The 20,269-nt window shown below is 40.2% G+C and overlaps 1 protein-coding gene across 12 annotated transcripts in view; it reads left to right on the forward strand.

Moving 5' to 3' along the window:
- Window positions 1-20,269, forward strand: part of NPAS3 (neuronal PAS domain protein 3) — a gene marked incomplete at both ends in the record, with an annotated part of 841,254 nt that overhangs the window by 530,962 nt on the left and 290,023 nt on the right. The window lies entirely within an intron of this gene.

The following is a 20,269-nucleotide window of genomic DNA, read 5'->3' on the forward strand; positions in this document are numbered from 1 at the left end:
GGAGAGAAGCCTATCTATCACTAGATCCAAAACAATCGGTCATCTGTTACAAAAAGCTCTTCCATTTTATTTTGCCAACAAAGGTTGGAAAGTGGTAGGTTGAGGATCTTATCTGCCTTTAAAAGAAGAGAGCCAGGATGCTAAGCTGGGGAAGTGATATGCAAGGCCATTCATTCATTCAGTGAGTTACGCCGGGCATTGGCTGATGCCAGGCACCGTGCTCATGGCTGGTGATTCGGTGACAAACAAGAAAGTCTCTGCCCTGACTGGGCTTACATTCTAGGAGAACCAGAGAACACACACATGGGCGTGCACACAACAAACGGACACACACTGCATCAGTGCTAGGAAGGGAAGAAGGGGCTGAAATAGGGGCTCAGAAGGGAAAACGTCTTCAGACAAGGTGATCTCACCTCCCTAAAAAAGTGACTTTTATGTCGAGAACTGAAGGCTAAGAAGAAGACCCAGAAGACCCTGAGGCAGGGAGAGTGCATTGTAAGAGAGAAGACAGCATAAAAAATAGCCTCCACCTAGAGAGAGATGGGCAGGTTGGGGAAACTGAAGGGAACGGAGCATGGCTATAGGCTAGTGGAAAAGCAGGGATGGGAGCGGCACAAGCTACATTTGGAGAAGGGGATGGATCGCTGTGGGCCTTACTTGGAACCAACATGTCTTTGGGTTTTATGTTAAGTACGATAGAAAGCCCTGAAAATGTTTTCAAACAGTGTTGTGACATCCGGTTTATGTTTTAGGAAGATCATTCTTTTGTCTATAAGGAGAGCAGGTTGTAGAGGAGAAAAGGAAGAGTAGAATACAAAGAAAGGCGTTAGGAGGCTCTTGTAGGCACCCCCAAGAGAGGAAATGGTGAGCTGAACTAGGGCAAGACAGTGTGGACAGTGAAAAGAGAAGTGACTCAAGATGATCTTGACAAGTTAAATTAATACAAATTGCTGGTCATTGGCCTATAGGGAGGGTGAGAGAAGAGAGTTGAATGGGCTCTGAACCTTGAATAACTGGGAAAATGGTTCTTCCTTTCACTACGTGGAAGAGGATGAGAAGGAGGGCAGCTTTGCTATTAGGGGGGTCCAAAAAGCCATGTGACAACCACTTTGGGAGAGAGTTCTGTCTCCTTACAAAACAAAACATACTCTTACCGTACAACCCAGATATCACACTCGTTGGCATTTACCCAAATGAGTTGAAAGCTCACGTACACACCGAAACCTCCACAGGGATATTTATTCCTAACTTCCGAAACTTGAAAGCAACCAAGATGACTCTGAGTAGGTGAACGGATAAGTAAGCTGTGGTACATCCAAACAGTAGAATATTATTTAGCACTAAAAAGAAATGACCTGTGAGCTATAAAAAGACATGGAGGCATCTCAAATGCTTATTAAGTGAAAGAAGCCAGTTTAGGAAGGCTACCTGCTGTCTGATTCTGACTATGTGACATTCCAGAAAAGGCAAAGTTACAGAGACAATAAAAAGATAACGGGTGTCAGGGGCTGAGGTGGTGGGGGTAAAGATGAACAGGTGGAACACGGGATGTTTAGGGCAGTGGAATGACCCTATGTGATAGTATACTAGGAGATGTATGTCATTATAACATTTGTTCAAACCTTTGGAATATACAGTGCCAAGAGAGAGCCCTAAAGTAAACTATGTGCGATATGTGATTACGATGTGTGTAGGTTTACCAGTTGCAACCAATGTGCTACTCTGGTGATGATACTGATAATGGGAGAGGCTGTGCACGTCGGTGGAGAGAGGGGGTATATGGGAAATCTCTTTTCCTCTCAATTTTTGGGGAAACTAAAATTGTTCTAGAAATAAAGTCTGTTTAAAAAACAAAACAAAACAAAACAAAACCAAATCAGAAAGGGCCATTGGAAATATGTTAAGTCTGAGAAGACTTGAGACATCCAAATGGAGACTGTCAGAAAGGCAGTGAGATATTTAAGGCTGGAGATCAGAGGAGCGTTGTGGTCTAGAGAGATACATTTAAGAGAGGTTGATATAAAGAGGAGATTCAAAACCATGGAAATGAATGGGAAGACTCAAGAGAGATGAGCAGAGGTATAGGACCAGGTCATGTCATACTCCAAACTAGTGGCCATGGAGAGAAGACTCTGGGCAGGACCTGAGAGAGAACTGCGTTAGGATGATAATGTAGATCTCTCTCTCTCTCTTTTTTTTTTTTTTTAAGATTTTTATTTATTTATTTGACAGACAGAGATCACAAGTAGGCAGAGAAGCAGGCAGAGAGAGAGGAGGAAGCAGGTTCCCCGCTGAGAAGAGAGCCCGATGCGGAGCTCGATCCCAGGACCCTGGGATCATGACCTGAGCCGAAGGCAGAGGCTTTAACCCACTGAGCCACCCAGGCACCCTGATAATGTAGATCTCTTACTCTAAATTCAGAATTCCTTGCTCTAGGGGCATTTGGGTGGCTCAGTCGCTTAAGTGTCTGCCTTCAGCTCAGGTCATGATCCCAGGGTCCTGGGATCAAACCCTGCATTGTGCTCCCTGCTCAGCGGGGAGTCTGCTTCTCCTTCTCCCTCTGCTCGATTGTTCTTTCTCTCTCTGTAATGAATAAATAAAATCTTTAAAAAAAAAAAGAAAAAAAAACAAAGAATTCCTTGCTCTAAATCCTGTCCATCCACTTGCTTCATCACACAACCTAGGAACTAAAATATATGACTATATCTTCAACTTCACTCAGAATTCTTCCTGCCAACACTCTCTTGAGTTTTAGGTTATCAGTGCCCATTGTGTGGCTTGGAGTATTATTGGATCACCACCTTTGGAAATCCTCAGTGGATTTGGTTGGTTGCAATGCATAGATTGTCATTCTTTCTCTCTCCATGTCTTCTCGTCATACTCTCACCTCCCCCACAGCATCAAACATGGTCTCAAAGTCTCTATTTCCAAGGATGTCATAGACCCAATGCTGCTATACTAGGGCCTTCAGGTTAGTCTAAGAGGGAGGCTGTTTGGTTCCTAGCAAATTCCTTACAATCTGGCTTTGGGAACCTAGGCAACTCAGAATGAACACATACATCAGGTAGGGGATATTACTTTTGGCAGACTACATTAAAAAATAGAGATAACATTTTCTCGAATGGGGTCATCGCATTCCTAGAACTGCCTTGGGGCCTTACGGGGTTTTACTAAGCCAGGCTGTTTGTCCTATAGATGGGAATATTTGTTCCCTTTTTAAAAAGCCTATACATTGGATGTCACCCTGGGCTGGAAAGCCAAGTGGAAAGCTTCCCTGCTGTCTCTCTGGCACAGTTGTAGGTGTGCATGGAGCTGGCAGAACTGGAGGAACGTCTTTAGTTTTAGTTTACATTCTCACCCATTGGTACTGTGTGTTGGAGAAGTGCTTTCCATATTGAGACTCCGTATGAGAGTGTGAAACACCAGCATGTGCAGGAAGTGGGAATATGGGCAGGGCTTCTGCTGTTCTTTTAAAAGATGCTCACATTACAAAGTAGGCAAGCTTAAAATTGCACCCATTCTGCCTGATTGCTGGAGTTGTAAGCCCTTAATCTGCTTTGGAGGTGACAGTAAAGCTGCTAAATGTGCCTTTGAATAGCCTTGTGATATTTAGTGTCAAGGAGAGATTTTTTTTTATTGAGGTATAATTATCATATAACATATTCATTTCAGGGGTGCAGAATGGTAATTTGATACTCGTATACACAACCAAACGACCACCACTGTAAGCCTATTTGACATCACCATACAAAGTTACAAAACACATTTTTTTTTCTTGTATCCAAAACCTTCAGGATTTGTTCTCTTGGCAACTTCAAAGTATGCCCTACAATGTTACTGACTGTAGTCCCGGTGCTATATGTTACATCCCCGAGACTCACTTATTTTATAATTGAATGTTTATACCTCTTGATCCCCTTCACAAGTTTCCCCCACCCCCAACTCCCTTCTCTTTAGCCACCACCACTCTCTTCTCTGGATTTATGAGTTTGGTTTGGTTTTGTGTTTTAGATGCCACATATAAGCGAAATCATAACGGTGTTTGTCTTTCTGTCTGACTTATTTCACTTAGCATAATGCCCTCAAAAGCCATCCATGTTATTGCAAATGGTAGAATTTACTTCTTTTTTATGGCTGGGTAGTACTCTACTGTGTGTGAGTGTGTGTGCGTGCACCCACGCATGTGCACACACACGCGCATGTATCACATCTTCTTTACCCATTCATCCATTGATAGATGCTAAGGTTGTTTCCATATCTTGGCTATCGTAAACGATGCTGCAGTGAGCATAGGTGTACCTGTATCTTTTCAAATTAATGTTTTGATTTTCTTTGAATAAATGCCCAGCAGTGGAATGGCTGGATCATATGATAGTTCTATTTTTAATTTTTTGAGGAGCCTCCATACTGTTTTCCATAATGGCTGCACCAATTTACACTCCCACCAGCAGTGTGTGAGGGTTCTCTTTTCTCTACATCCTGGCCAACACTTGTAATTTCTTGCCTTACTGATAATAGCCATTCTAACACATAGCGAGGTGATGATTATGATTTTGATTTGCATTTCTCTGATGATTAAGGATATTAAGGATCTTTTAATGTATTTGATGGTCATCTGTCTGTCCTCTTTAAAAAGTGTCTGCTCAGATCTTCTGCCCATTTTTTGATCAGATTGTTTGGGTTTGTTTTTTGTTGTTACTGTTTTTGTTTGCTTGTTTGCTGCTATTGAGTTGGATGAGTTCTTTACATATTTTAGATATTCATACTTCAGGTATGTGATTTGCAAATATTGTCTCCCATTCAATAGATTGCCTTTTCATTTGACTGATGGTTTCCTTTGCTGTGCAGAAGTTTTGTAGTTTGATACAGTCCCATTTGTTTATTTTTGGTTGTGTTGCCTTTGCTTTTAGAGATAGATTTAAAAAATCATTGTCAATACTGGTATCAGGGAGCTGATCACCTGTATTTTCCTCATGGAGTTTTACAGTTTCAGGTCCTACACTGAAGTCTCTAATTCATTTTGAGTTAATTTTTATTTTTTTTTTATTTATTTTGACAGAGAGAAATCAGAGCTAGGCAGAGAGGCAGACAGAGAGAGAGGGAAGCAGGCTCCTGCTGAGCAGAGAGCCCGATGCGGGGCTCGATCCCAGGACCCTGAGATCATGACCTGAGCCGAAGGCAGAGGCTTAAACCACTGAGCCACCCAGGCGCCCCGAGTTAATTTTTATGTATGGTGTAACCTAGTAGTCTAGTTTAATTCTTTTGTGTGTGGTTATTCAGCCTTCCCAGCACCATTTACTGAATAGACTTTGCTATCCCCACTGTACATTCTTACTTCCTTTGTCCTAATTTAATTGACTATATATGCATGGGTTTATGTGTGGGATCTCTTCTGTTCCGTTGGTCTAGATGTCCGTTTTTATGCCAATACCATATGGTTTTGATTATTATAGCTTTTTAATGTAGCATCAGAGAAGATGATGTCTCTGCTTTGATTTTCTTTCTCAAGCATGTTTTATCTTTTGTGATTTCAAGCAAATTTTAGAATTGTTCTAGTTCTGTGAAAAAATGCCTCTTTACACTAATTAGGGTAAATAGAGTAGTTGATAGTTCATGTTCAGTGTATGGAAATGCAATAGATTTTTATATATTGATTTTGTACCCTGCAATTTCACTGAATGTGTTTATTAGTTTTAACAGAGTTAGGGTGAAATCTTTAAAGTTTTTTTTATATATATAATCATGTCATCTACAAATAGTGACAGTTTTAGTTCTTCCTTTCCAATTTTGATTTTTTATATATTTACCTTTATCATGATATTTATTTACACTTGCATATGCTTTTTGTATTACTAGTACCCTTCCTCTTCAGCGTTAAGTTCTTTAACATATCTCATAAAGCCAGTTCATGTGATGAACTCCTTTAACTTTTGCTTGTCTGGAACTCATTATTTCTCCTTCTATTCTGGATTATAACCCTGTCAGCTAGAGTATTCTCAGTTGGTTGTTTGTCCCTTTCAGCACTTTGAATTTATCATGCCATCTTTTTTCTGGCCTGCAAAGTTTCTCCTCCAAAATCATCTAAAAGTCTTATAGGGGTGTACTTGTACATAATAAATTATTTTCCCCTTGCTGCTTTTAACCTTCTCTCTTTAACCTTTGGCATTTTAGTTATGTGTCTTGGTGTTGATTTCTTTATATTTATCTTATTTGAGTCTCTATAGGTTTCTTGAATCTGGATGTCTGTTTTCTTTCCCAGATTGGGGAAGTTTTCAGCCATTATTTCCTCAAATAAGTTTTCTGCCCCTTTCTCTCCCTTTCTGGGAACCTTGTGATGCAAATGTTACTCCACTTGATGTTGTCCTACTAGTCCCTTAAGCTATCTTCATTTCCACCTCTTTCTTCTTCTTTTTCTTCTTCCTCTTCTTCTTCTTCTTCCTCCTCTTCCTCCTCCTCCTCCTCCTCCTCCTCCTCCTCCTCCTCTTCTTCTTCTTCTTCTCCTTCTTCTCCTTCTTTTTGCTGCTCTGCTTAGGTAAGCTCTCTGCCCTGTCTCCAAGCTCAGTGATCTTTTCTTCTGTTCCATCTAGTCTGATAGTGAGCCCCTCTATGCATTTTTTCAGTTGAGTCATTGTATTCTTTAGCTCTGTAACTTCTTTTTGGTATCTTTTTTATTTGTTGTCTCTGTTGAAATTCTCAGTGTTTATCCATTCTTCTCCTAAGTTCAGTAAGTGTCTTTGTGGTCATTACTTTGAACTCTTTATCATGACTTTGAACTCTTGTCTCTGTTTCATTAAGGTTTTTTCCTGAGCTTTTATCTTGCTCTCTCTTTTGGAACATATTCTTCTGTTGCCTCATTTTGCTTGACTCTTTGTGTTCCTCCTCCCCATCTTGAGAGAGTGGAATTGTATAGGAGATGAATTTATCATTCAGCCTTGCCCCAGCTCTTGATTGTCTCTCAAACTTTTGAGATTATCTGGGCAGATTGATTTATTCTTTATAGGTGCCAGTGTTGAGGGTGTGCCAAGACCTGTCAGTGTTCCAAAGGGAGGGATCTCAGTCAGCATCTAGTTTCAGGCTGACTGGAATGGAAGCCAGACCCTCAGGTCACAGTTTTTTAAGGATGCCAATATAGACAGTTCCATGGGACTACAATTGTAAATCCTGTTGGCATCCAGTCCAGGAGATCTGGAGGTATCTCCTGGGTGAAATTTGCAAAACTCCAGGGTTCCAGATATGGGTGTAAGCTCCTTTCTGGGATGTACTGGTGAGCTGTTGCAAGGCCTAGGAAGAGCACAAAGAAGGGATCTCCCAGTCTCTGTTCCCTGAAGGTACCTCTGAAACCTCTAGACGGGTGGCAAACCTGGAGCCTGTGTCCCCAAGATGAAGCTCCAGGACAAGGATATAGGCCTTTATTGTGGGAAGATGGGGGTGAGTTTCAGTCTGCTGTGTGTACAGTGTCCTGGACATGGTAGCCTGCCAAGAACTATCTCTGTGATTGCTATAGCTTTGTGGGACTTCACCACAGAAGCAGGTAATCAAGGAGAGTTCCCTTTGTTGTCTGCACATGTCCACTTGCTTTAGCAAGGCAGCTGGGGAGTGCAGGGATGGTGTGTGCACCTCGGCTTTAACAGGGTGATGGGAGAGCACAAGAACCACATGACGCACTGGCTCCGGCAGAGCAGTGAGAGAGCATGGGGCCAGGGCATGTTGGCCAGTTTCAGCGAGGCAGCAGGAGGTCGCATTAACTGTGTATGCTTGCCGGTGTTAGTAAGGTAGAAGGAGAGTGCAAATATGGTACCCACCAACGTCTTCATCCCAGAGAGTCCCACCGGGCCCCCTCCCCTCTGGCAGAGGCTTTAGGGTTAGCAAATGGATCTTCTTCACACATAGTCTAGGCACTTTTCAAATAGCTGCTTTTGCCCTGAGCCCTGGAGTGAATGAGTCTGCACATGAGTCCTTTAGGAAAAGTACCTTTGGGTCTTGAGGATGTAAGCTCCATTGTTTTTCAAGGTAGATATTTTGTGGGCTGCCTCTCAGGTTCAGGTCCCAAGAGTTGGGGTGCCTGTTGTGGGGCATAAACCCCTCAGTCCTGAGGAAGAAGCTCTTATTTTGTGAGATCCCTCCTGGTTGGGGGCCACTGCACTGGGATGGGGTTTGGGGTGAGACCAGTCTCTGCCTCTCCTACCCATCTCAGTGTCCATTTTCTCTTTTGTTGTGGAGGAGCTGTTCGGCTGGTTTTCAGATCTTTTTCAGAAGGAGTTGTTCCATATGTAGCTATAGATCCAGTATATATAGGAGCGGGTGAATTCAGGATCTTCCTATGCTGTCCTCTTGGGCACTCTGTACCCCAGAAGGTTTTGTTGTATTTCTCTTCCATAGGTATCTGATGTGCATTAAAGAAGGTGGCTAGGATTGGATTTTATTTATTTGATTTTTAGTGGAATTAAATTTAAAATTAACAGACTGAATACACATCATCTATATGCAATTTTACTCTTTTGAAATGACTGTTTTATCGAACTTTCTATTTCCATGACACCAAACTTCATACTAACACCCAACAAATAGTAACTATAGTAAAAAATACAGGAATATGCCTGTATCAGAAGGAATTTTGATAGAATCCTGTGGCTGAGATTGATCTCACTGAAAGCAAAGACTGTGTCAATGAAGAAAGTATTATATATTTTATTTTTAAAAGAATAGCAAAATTATTCAGTAAAACTATATATTCCAAAAATGGAGAAAGAAAAACATATCAGCAAAAGCCTTGCTAATAAAATATAGCTTCTACTCCTCCACCTTAAAAGAATGCCCACTTGTATTTTCATACTTAACAAATATGATCCATGATTACTCAAATTGGTCATGCTTAAATAAAACCCTTCTCTAATTCCTTAATAATTTTTTCTTTTAATCGAAACACAATATTTTGTGTTCCATTTTGGCAGATATGAATGCTGCTGTTTCAAGTGCAAGAAGAGTAACCTCCAGAACATATTATAAATTGGCTAGCCTCAGAATAGGGGAGATGATTAGATTGTCGAGTTTCCTGCTGAGTGGTACATGCTTGTTTTGTAATACTGTTTTATGAGTCAGAGATTCAAACAGAACATGTAGGTCCAATTCAATACCTCAGCATTGTTGATCTGCTTTTTATTGATTTTTCATCTGCTCAAATCTAGAGTTCTTGGTAGGTTTCGGGAACATTGTGGCCAGAGGTGGCAGTGGAGGAGTTTTAATTAGAAATGCATTGTTTTCACTGGAATATGGTGAGCTCTTTTGTTGTTTTTTGATTTGGCTTTACCATATTCACAGAGTAGGATCTTTCCCATTATGGAAAGAAGTTCTCTTTGTGTGGGCAAAGTCAGAGTAATAAGGCCTTATAGATTTTGTGTCCGAGCATCACCAAGACAGTGACTTACCCTGTATACATTTGTTTCATGGACAGGTAAACAATCTCGTATTAAATATGGAGACAGGTTGCCTATAAATTTTGAACCCATTATTTGCCTGATCAATTTCTCATAGCTTTTCTGTTTTATATTACTAAATAATTACCTTATGACACTTGGAGAGAAAATTGCTAAACATTTTTATGCCGTTTGAAATTACCATCTAAAGCCCAGTTATATTTCGTTTCTTTCCTTCCTTTTCATTGCCTCTGTTAATTTTTCTTCAGGATCCATTGAACAGTGTACAGTGACATTGTAAGTGGGTTGTACTTCTTCACATCAGTGCCTTGTTAATGCCGTTCATTAATCTAGAACCTTGAGCTTGTTCAGAGATGGTTAGATATTCCATATTTCCATAGAGTTTTGGGGAAGGGTGACAGCTTACTTACAGCTTCCGCAACCAGACCTCGTTGGTTGTCATGTCATTCATAATACTGATAAAATGGGAGGGCATGCACATGAACTTGGAGCCTTTGAAGGCAGGAAGAGAGGCACAGTGGCACACACAGAACGTACACAGTCATTCTATCACCCTGCACTGTGCTGGAACAAATCAAGTCTTTTCGTATTTGTTTACCTCTCTGTTTGCTTTCTGCACCTGGCGGAGAATGAATTCATGTCCGGGAGTGAGTTCCCCTCCTAGAGAGACTCAGATGCAGCTGCCAGGAGCAGCGCCACCAGACCTGGCAACCCTAAAGTATATTTTTTCTGGGAGACCCGTTAGAGCTGACCCACAGTGCTGAACCCCGAGTCCACGGAGTGTAAATGCACTGCTTTCCTGCAACAGCAGTGGCATCTTCTCGTCTGCTCTGCTGCTCTGTCTTTCAACCTCAGCACAGATTCCCTACCTCTTCCATGAGTTCAAGTATGAGATGCAAGCAATTTCGGGAGCATTTTCTGGGACCTGGTGAAAAGTTAATGGGAAAAATCCTCCAAAATTCTAAGGAAAATTGCTACAGGTAGAAAAGCAAATTCTTGGCTATTTCTACAACCAGTCCTCTTTGCTGCGTTTACTGTAAGAGATGAATATTTAAGGTGCTTTTTTATCTCATTAGTTTAAGGAGGGATATACATATAAGACTGATTCAGTATGGTATTAGGGGGTAAGGGTAGAGTCAATGTGTCTGGATCTAAGATGAAGCTCTGCAAGTCCTTCATGGGGCAAGACCATGTACAGTCTCTAGACAATGTTGTCCAGTGGAATTCTCTGGATAATGAAACTTCTATTCTGTAGAGTCTAATATGCTCTAGCCAGATGTGGCTGTTGAATACTAAGAATGTAGCTGGTCAATGGAGGAACTCAATTTCACAAATTTTCTTTCATATTAATTAATTTAAAGAGCCAAATGGGGCCACTGGCTACCATATTAGTCAGTAGAGATCTAACATCGTAACTGCAAAATTTTAAAAAACTTCTTTAAACAAATATCCCGAGTTATTCTTGTTCTCCTTCAGAGGGCAAGCGTGATAAACATATCTTTATTAGAACAACAATACTTCCTTCTTTAATACTTTCTTCTTCTTAAGCCCATAAGCATTGCTTGCAGGTGTAAATGGCGAAGCGTATTAATCTGGCAGACAAAAGCATTGTCAGTATTGACATATTACCATATCTGGCTGAAAATGTGTCTGTGTGTGTATGTGAGTGTGATTTCTCTCTGCAGAGATACACACATATCCAAATGTGTGGTTTGTGTAAACCAAACATCCAAGTTGTTGACCAAAATTTTTTTTCACACAGCTTAATTGAAATTATGTAAGCCATGTGCTGTATTTTGCCAAAACTACTGGAAATGGGTCAGCTCGGCTGAAATTGGAGTTTTTCTTGGGGCTGTGTCAAGAAAGTCCTATAATCAAAGTGCTGTGCAAACATTCAGAGATGTTCACAGGCAGGGTGATAATCGTACTCACTTAGGGATCTATGCTGCCTTCAATACAGATGTGTAACCCCATTAACATTAATAGGACTTACGCTCACATATTGATGGAGAGTAAATCCCTAATTAGTAGTGAGAACTGTTATCACCCCCACTGTGATAATACCTCTGAAACATTTTAATGTCGCTGTGATAATAGGTGCATCTTTAATTTTTTTTTAACAATGCAAAAGTTGGCATACAATCAAGCATGAGATTTATGGACCTGTGACTACCACAGGTTAAAAAAAAATTTTTTTTTAAACTAATGGAGTTTGGCCCTGATTCTGGTAAGAGCAGGTAGAGGAAGAGTTTTTTCTTTTTTATTAATTTAGGAGGACGTGAATGTTTCTATCACGCTAAGAGAAGAGCTGCTCGTTCTTTTTTCTACCCAGGATGGTAATTATTCTACGAAGATTTGTGAAAGTTTTCAGCAAAGGGCTAGTACCTTAAGCAGTGGCCTTTCATCCCTTTTAGAATGTAATATGTAAATAGGATATTCATCGGACATGGTTTGGCTCCTCTTGGTAATGGAAGGGACAGGGATTGAAGCAGGGAGCTTCCTGTCCACAGCAACGCGTTATTGATGAGCTGGCATTTGCCCTGTGGCCCTCCCAGAGGATTGCTTACATCTATTACTCACACACATCGATTGGTTAATTTGATAATTCTATCACCAATCGGCTGGTGTCTGACCTTTCACCATGGCAATGATGGCAGGCTCTTCATTTTTACATTGCAGACCAGTTAGATTGACCTTTCTGAGGAGAATGTCAAGGTATCCCTTGATCTTAACCTGTCACTATGTTTTTTAGAACCACACTGTCCCTTAACCTTGATTTATGGTATTTCAGCACGCGGGATATATATTTTGTTTGTTTTAAAAATTCCTCCTGAGCTGTGTTGATCTGAGGAAGGAGGCTTTACAGTGAAAGTTACATGCTTGCCACGTGAGTTTTGTGCTCGGAGACCATCAGCTGCTCTGTTTTGGTTTCTCTTTGTTTGTTTGTTTCATTTGACAAGTCAGTTGACACTTTCCCCAGGAAACTCCTCATCACCGTTTCGGCGGCAAATTGAAACAGGAGCCTGATTTCTGTGGTGTTTCCTGAACTTGCTTTCTTTTACCCCCTCACAAATTGATAAAACTGGGAAAACCTTCCCAAAATGCCTTCCCTAAATCAGGGGAAAGTAACGTGGTCAAGTTCTGTTCGTATTCCTAGTTTTCGTTCCTTTTTTTTTTTTCCCCTCCCTGTTCCTAATTTATACTCTTGCCAGAGGGAAGAAATTGTCTTGTCTACGAGCTGTTCCTTGGGGAGCAATACAAGGGCATCACTGTGTGACTCTGAAACCGTAGATTTGCTTTTCAGTTCAACTGGAGGCAGAATGAAAGGGAACTTTCTCACCGGCCTTTCCGGGTGTGTTTGGACATTCACACGTTGTGTACATGGAGACGCATGTATGCTTATTCAGGCGTGCTCCATGTTACCTCAGCCTGCTGTGAGAAGCGAGCGGAGAGATGGTATATAATTAAGGCTCTGTCATTATCTAGCTGAAAATAGAGGGAGGAGCTAGCCCCTTTGCTTCCCTGTGACTAAAAACCAGCCAAACCAATTTCACTAAAATTTAGTAAAATAAAAACTGTGCTCCCAGGATGAGAAGTTGCATGCCAAATTTCAGCCTGAAGCGAATTTAAATGGCTGAGTTATAAACCTTTCATAAAGGATGTTTTGTCACTCACTAAAGATAAAAAGGCTCCTTTTTTGAAAAGGAAATTATCTAGGCACATAGTCTTTAGCGGGGATTGTTGCCATTTATTTAAAGAAAACACAATTTTAAATGACTGGGTTTTTGAGGACTGAAAGCAGCAACTGTGTCTGAGCAGTAATTATGTTTCATAATTTTGTTTAGCAAGTATTACATATTATATGAATAGCATCATCGTAAAAATGATTAGCATTCATACTATGCAAAATTCTGCATATTAAGAGCTCCACAGTAGTGTCCTACATACAATACATTGTAATGGCTCCAAATTATGTTGTGTCAGTCAGAGCACTCCATTCCTGTGGCCCGCCCTGGGGCCCCACTCGGTGCCCCAGCTAAGACCAGGCCTCTGCTTCCCCCGGAGCAGGAGGAGACCAGCCTCTTTCCACACAGCCTTAGAGAAACCCCACAAGCTGAAGTAACCATCTCATCCCTGATGTTTCTGTTTCTGTGTATTCTGCAAGCCTAGAAAAATACCCCTTATTCCAGCCCTGTCCCTTCGTCCAGGAGCCTGTGGTGTGGGGGCCTAAAACCACAAAGCAGGTGACCCCTGGGGGATGATGGAGCTTGTTGACTGTGCTCTTTTCACCTTGACTCTTGAGTTTGAAACCTCAGTGCTTCAAAACATTTTCCCAGCTTGGGAATCAGGCCATGAAGCTAGACCACTGAGGTTTCAGCCCAGGAGACCCACACAAGTCAGGAATGGGACCAGGCTCAGATCTCAACCTACAGGGACCCATCTCTCGGGTCTGAGAGATGCGGAGTTTCAAGGGTCACGAACATACCCATGCAGTAAAAGCTATTTTTAGTGCTACTGCTGTAGTTTAAAAACTTGAGTCATTCATTCTGTTTTCATAATTTATTTTTCACGGTGAACAACATTCCTTATAAAGTCAAAAAATTAATGTCATTGTGTGTGACCATCTACGTAGTAAAACTTACCTAGAAATTTAACTTCCCCAAAAAATATTACCGAAAAAAATACTGTGTCCGTGCTTGATGTTTTGTTTTGTTTTGTTTTCCAGAATCAGACCTCAGAGACTTTAAATACTTTTTCTGTTTGATTGCATAAATGGGGCCTCAGGAAAGATAGAAAAGTACCTTTGAAAGCTGTTAGTATACTAACCTTCTTTTGCAAATGCCCTCCAAATCCCGGAGGCTGAATTTCAAGCTCTGACCATTCTTAAAAACAAAGAGGGAGAGGATACCATAAGTCTAGACTCCAAATTTTCCCACAGTGCTTAAAGGTACGTGTGGCTTCATTCCATCACCTCAACCAACTGGAAAAGAGCAGAATAGTCTGAGATCACTCGGAAGCAACAGCACAACTTAAGGTCTGGTAAATCCTTAGTAACTCTGGCCCTGACTGCCACACGAAGCTATGTCAGCATGTTTTTGATCTAAGTGTGCCTCTTGATTAGCTTAAATCTGGCATTTACTCATGGGGCAAGAGTGTTAACCAGGTGAAAGGGAGACCTTTTAATCTGTTATTGGTAATGCACATCCATCCAATATTAGTAGCAATATTTGCAAGCCAGCCAATGCCCCCACACACTCAAACAGGACCATCCCTCTGTTGTCTGGAGGCTTTCTCCTTTCTTTTCATTTCCTAGTACTTCCAACAGTTTTATCTCTGGCAGCCTTCTCCCATCGAGGCATAAGAAGAATGCCTGTTCTGTGTTTCTTTTTCTCCTCTGCCCATCCCCAGTCTCTGTTTTGCTTGTCTTGGGGAGTCTAAATTAGAAGAAAGTAAAGGAATCAAGGGTTCGTTGCATTTCTCTTATATTCTCCCCATTGTCACTGCCCTCCCTCACTGTTTCTCATGAAACTGTCTCTTCAGGGTCATAAGTACAACGTACAAGGCAAAAACAAAAAGGGTCATATGTCCGCATGATTATTCTACGGAGAAAGAGTGTTTGAAGAAGGTGGCTAACAATTTGGCGGCCAGAAATCACTTGAGCCGTCCATAGCTCATCCATAGTCAGAGTTTAAGAAATGCAATACCACCTAGGGGAGGTTTAGCTTAAAATCTAGAAAGTGGGTGGAAGAAAAGGCTATTAAGAATCCCAGGTAGTGGCAGTTGTAATTGAAGCTCGAGTATCTCTGCAAATTTCATGTAAGTTACATTTATTGTCGGTTTCTATGTTCTGAGAAGAGGATGCTGGTGTCAGGTGAGAACTTTCACTGGTTTTCCACCTCCAATCAGTTGCAACTGACCCATTCAGAGGTTGGCAGAGAGGAGCCAAGCACAACTGTCATTTCACACGAGGGTGACCCAAATGATTGGGGCTAGTGGAAGGTATTAGTCTATGGGGTCCTTGTCTGAAACCAAGTTGTCATTTTCACTTCCACCGAGAGAAGAGTAGAGAGACTATGGTCTGACTCATAGAAATCCTATGCAAACTTCTTTAGGTGGGATTCTTGTCTGTCCTGTTTTCTCCATCAACTTTTTAAAATCATATCCATTTGTGAGCTCTGACTTTTCAAGATAAAACCATGTGGGATCATTGCAAGTAGAATTTGTTGGGTTGCTTTTTTTGTTTGATTTATAAAATATGATCTCCAAGCACATTTAAGTGGTCATCTAACCTAGGTTGAATGTAAGCCTTGAAAAGGGAAAGCTAGCAGGCCAGTGTTAAGAGGCAAGGGCTATCACCAGCTGCTGGACCCAAGCATACTAAACAGATAGATGAGAACGATGTGAATTATCTCACAGGATTAGAATGTGCTTCCTTATTGATAGGAACAATTTATAAAATAAATAGTTTAGATGATATGTATTTTTAAAAATGTTGATGTTCAAAATGCTATCATTCTCTTTATTTCAAGAGAAATTACTTTCGTGAGTCTACTATTTAATGTTAGCTACTAGAAGACATATCAATGTATAATTTTCTATCTCCTTAAAAATAAATTCTTACAGAACTGATGTAAATGGAAGGTAAACATCCCCATCTGTTTATCCTCTGTATTAGGGACTATTTTAATGAAGATTTGCTTTACATGGAGAAACAAAAAGTGAAACAGTGAATCTGTAGATGAAAGTTCATGGTAAAAGGAACACTATCCCTCTTAATAGTGCAGCATGAAAGGTCAGCTCAGTAATATGTATTTTGCATAATATGTAAATAACTTGATTTATTGTCAATGAAGGGCAATAGTATTAAAGGTGAATTTAAAATCCAAGGCCATGCCTTTCCTTAAAAGATAGCTTTTTCTTAAAATGTAATAATATGTCCTAGGAAACATTGACAGCTCTCCTTTACAACAACAACAAAAGAGCACACAACAACCTCCTTGTCAACATTCTCTCCTTTTTCCTCTCACCAGGATTTTTGAATGTAATTTCAGATTTCTGTTTCTTTTTTCACATTGGTCTCCTCCCTGGAATCCATGTTTCTTTAGGCTCGGAGAGCATCTGCTGGGTCTAGATTTCAGGTTCATGACTAGGGTGTTAACGGTCCAGAGCCTTTTCTGACCCTCAGGAGCCTGCATAGCCCACAGCAGCTCGACGGGGAACAGCACACTCTCCTAAGCCCTTATTTAAGGGATCTGGGTGTCAATTTCTGATTTCTGTGTTGGACTTGGATGTGTTTGGTGTCACAGTCTCTAGAATTTGCATGTCCCAAAACAGGGAGGTAACTGCCCTGGGAACTTTCTGTGGAGCACATTTATATATTAAATAATAAGTGAATCATTATTCAGGGAAAGGACCAAGTGAGTAAACCCTCTAATGAGCAGCAGTATCATTATTTCATCTAATTCATCCAATTGTTCCCCATCCAAAAATTAATTTCAAGCCATGAGGGTAATATAAGAAAATAAAATACTATTTATAGGTTCCCAAATCTGTACTAGCATTAAAAATTATCTTTGCACTTACTCTAACACCACAAGTTCAATAGACTAAAAAGTCTATTAAATTAAAGGCAACTGGCAGATGGGGGTAGTGGGAATACTGGGGTGATACTCCCCCAAAGCACCTCTTTGTGTTTTTCTTTTGCTTTCTTTCTATCTGTGTCTAACTCTAGTTCAAATGCACCCCCCACCTTTTTTTTTTTTTTAACACTTTGGCTTTCTCCTCCCCTTTTATTCTTTACCTTTTTCAGAGAAGGATCTTTACCTTCTGTCAGATCCCTGGCATTCAAATCTAGCTTTGCTAATCTGGGTTGCTCCTATCCAAAGCAGAATTCTTGTCCTGCCCCTGCTACAGAGAACTCTGTTCTGACCAGACTTCTCCCTGTTCAAGGCAACTCAGTTCACTTCTGAAGTCGTTTAATTTCATCTTTGATTTCGTATGTTTTCTTTCTCTCCCCAAAATAGGATGCAAAGCCAAATTTGGTCCTTGTTTTCCAGAGCACTCCCTAAAAATAGACTCTCTCTCTATACCTCTTCTTATCCCTGTTAGCAAATAAATAGTTTTGTTTTGCTTTCTCAACAATATCTTCTGCCACTCTTTACTGGCTGTGCTATCTCCAAGCCTCTATCCTTAAATGTTCATAGTATCATGTAGTGAAACCCTTTTCTCTGTCTCCTTTTTCGTTCAGTCCTAGCCTAATAGCTTACTGTAAGGCGAACCCTCCCACCCAAAAAGTCAGACTGAGCCACCAATCTGGGGTCTTGATTGTACTAAGAACGTCTCATTCAGGAATTATGCAAACTTCCAGGGACTTTGCAGAGTCTAACATACTCTAAACTCAGCTACTCACAAGGCAGCTACACTATCTACATTCTCTTTGTCACCATCTTCTTCATGAGCTACAACTCAAGCAATCACTTCAACAAATAATATGCACCAAGCTCTCTCAAGATTTTTGTGTGTGTGTGAAATTTCCACAGTTATCAGTGTATAGCCAGGAATACACATAATGGCAGGAAAGAATGCTAATGCAAAACCAAAAGGCGTTGCCTTTGTCCCTGTAAGAAACAGGGAAGGCATCAACTAGGCTATATAACAATGTTGACAATTACAACAATAATTATAATAATATCTATACTGTATAATGCACATTATATAACACTATAATAATAGCCACAGATACTGTGAATGGCCTAAGTTTCCATGCCAGTTGAACCACTTAATAACTCAGACATAAGATACTTATCCTTACAACGAAGATAATAATGCTCATGCCATAGAACTGTTTCGGGGATTGGAGAAAATATATAAAGATCATTGGGGCATGTTGTAGTTGCTCACTAAATGATCAAAAAAGGAAATAAAAAGACCCAAATTGATAGGATAAAATGATACCTTTGGATCCCATGGTTCCAGCATATTTAATCTAACCCATTGAAATAGAGCTCCCATAGGCCATGTTGTTCTGTTTCTTGCTCCTTTGTTAAAAGAGGACATGACAATGGGGAAGAGACTCATATCCTTATATGAAGATTATTGAGCCTCACTGAAAATGTGGTTCTTGAAAAAATACAGGTTCCAAAGAACCTGATGGGAAATTTTGCTTGAAACATGGGAAAAAATTGACCCCTATCAGAAAAGATGAAGAGAAAGCTGAAAGAGGCAATTACTCCTACTGAAACTTTTTCCAGTTCTGCTTTGTTCATCTTTTTTCTTTACTTTTTATTTTCTCTTTCTAGAGAACTTATAAGGAAACATTCATGACATAATAAGGAAGGTCTGCTTGTTCTATTGTAAGCCAATTGAGGACAAGAACACCTCAACATTTTTGTCCAATGCACAATAGTATTACCTAGATATTGTTACCTAGATATCATTCCAAGCTTGTAAAAAGAAATCTCAGTCCACAACTGTAATTGCTGATACCCTACCACTTAAGGTATGGACCATTGCTTCCAAAAATTTCCATGCAAAAAGTATGGAAAAGCTTAATGATGCTAATGCCTGAGGTCTCATCTTTTTGGGGGAGTGAGCTGAGCTACCAGTGGATCTTGAGTCCCATGCTTGATCATAAATGAAATCCCAATTATATATAGAATGGATTGAACAGCCTGCCATCTTGAATTCCTCTGTGAACTGACTTACACTGTGAGGCCTTTTTTTCTTATGTTGTGTGTTATTGTGTTTGGCAGAAGATTTTTATATTGTATGTGCTTTGAAGACTTCACAAATACGATAGAATATGTAATGCATTTACAAAACTACCAACAATAAAAGCTGGCATGAGCTTTAAGAAATGTGATTCCCAAGACTTTTATATTTCTAATCATATGCAGAACAAACTGGTTTACTTAGCCTCCTTGGCATATGGGATGGAAATTCTCTAACAGTCCCTGTGTGGCATTTAAAATTGGCTGTCCATTTTAAAGGGTAATAGCCCCTTTGCAGGAGAATCAAATGAATTAAATTGTTAGACTTGAGGATCCTGTGAATTCATACTGTTTTTTCAAAGTATTTTTCAAAGTTGCATTCTTAAGTGCTAATTTAAGCAAATATTTATTGAACACCTACCATGTGTTGGCATCAGAGAAATAATAGGAAGCAAAATAATCATGGCCCCAGCAGTATCAGTGGTTATCCACTTTGGAGGAGTCACAGGCAAATAACTAAGCACTTATAATTAGTATTATAATAGTGGAAGACCAGCTTGCCATGGGATCCTTTGAGAAGAACACCCGACCACCTAGGCTTGCAAGGAAGCTGACAGCTACAGGGACAGATTAGACTTAGGCAGAAGAAGTGAGAGGGAAACCAGCCAGTAATTTGTTGTCTCTCCAAAATAAATATTTTAGACAAATATTTGCCTTCAAGGCTTTCAATATACATTGTGAAAGTTTAGTTAGAATATTGAGTTAATGTGCATAAACAGTTACTCAGGTATCATGATCAGAGCATTATCAGTATTTTTGATAAAATATTATTAATAACAGTAATACCTATCAGCCAGTAAAATATTGACTCTAGAGAATTAATATAGTTTAACATCTATAATTTAAATTTGTAGCTCTGTACAGACATTATAGTCACATAGTAGGTCCTAAACTGATCTTGGCTAAATGCTTAATGGGAGGAAGTGGAGAAAACTTGTATGCTATCTAGGGAAAAAAAAAATGAAGTTTCTGCCTTCCAACTTTAGCAATATCTGTTGCGATCCCCTACAGACAGGCTCCTCAGAAAGTTTTGAAGAAAGCCTGCTTGCTAGCAATTCACACACG

This window comes from Martes martes (assembly GCF_963455335.1).
Source record: "Martes martes genome assembly, chromosome: 7".
Lineage (NCBI taxonomy): Eukaryota > Metazoa > Chordata > Mammalia > Carnivora > Mustelidae > Martes > Martes martes.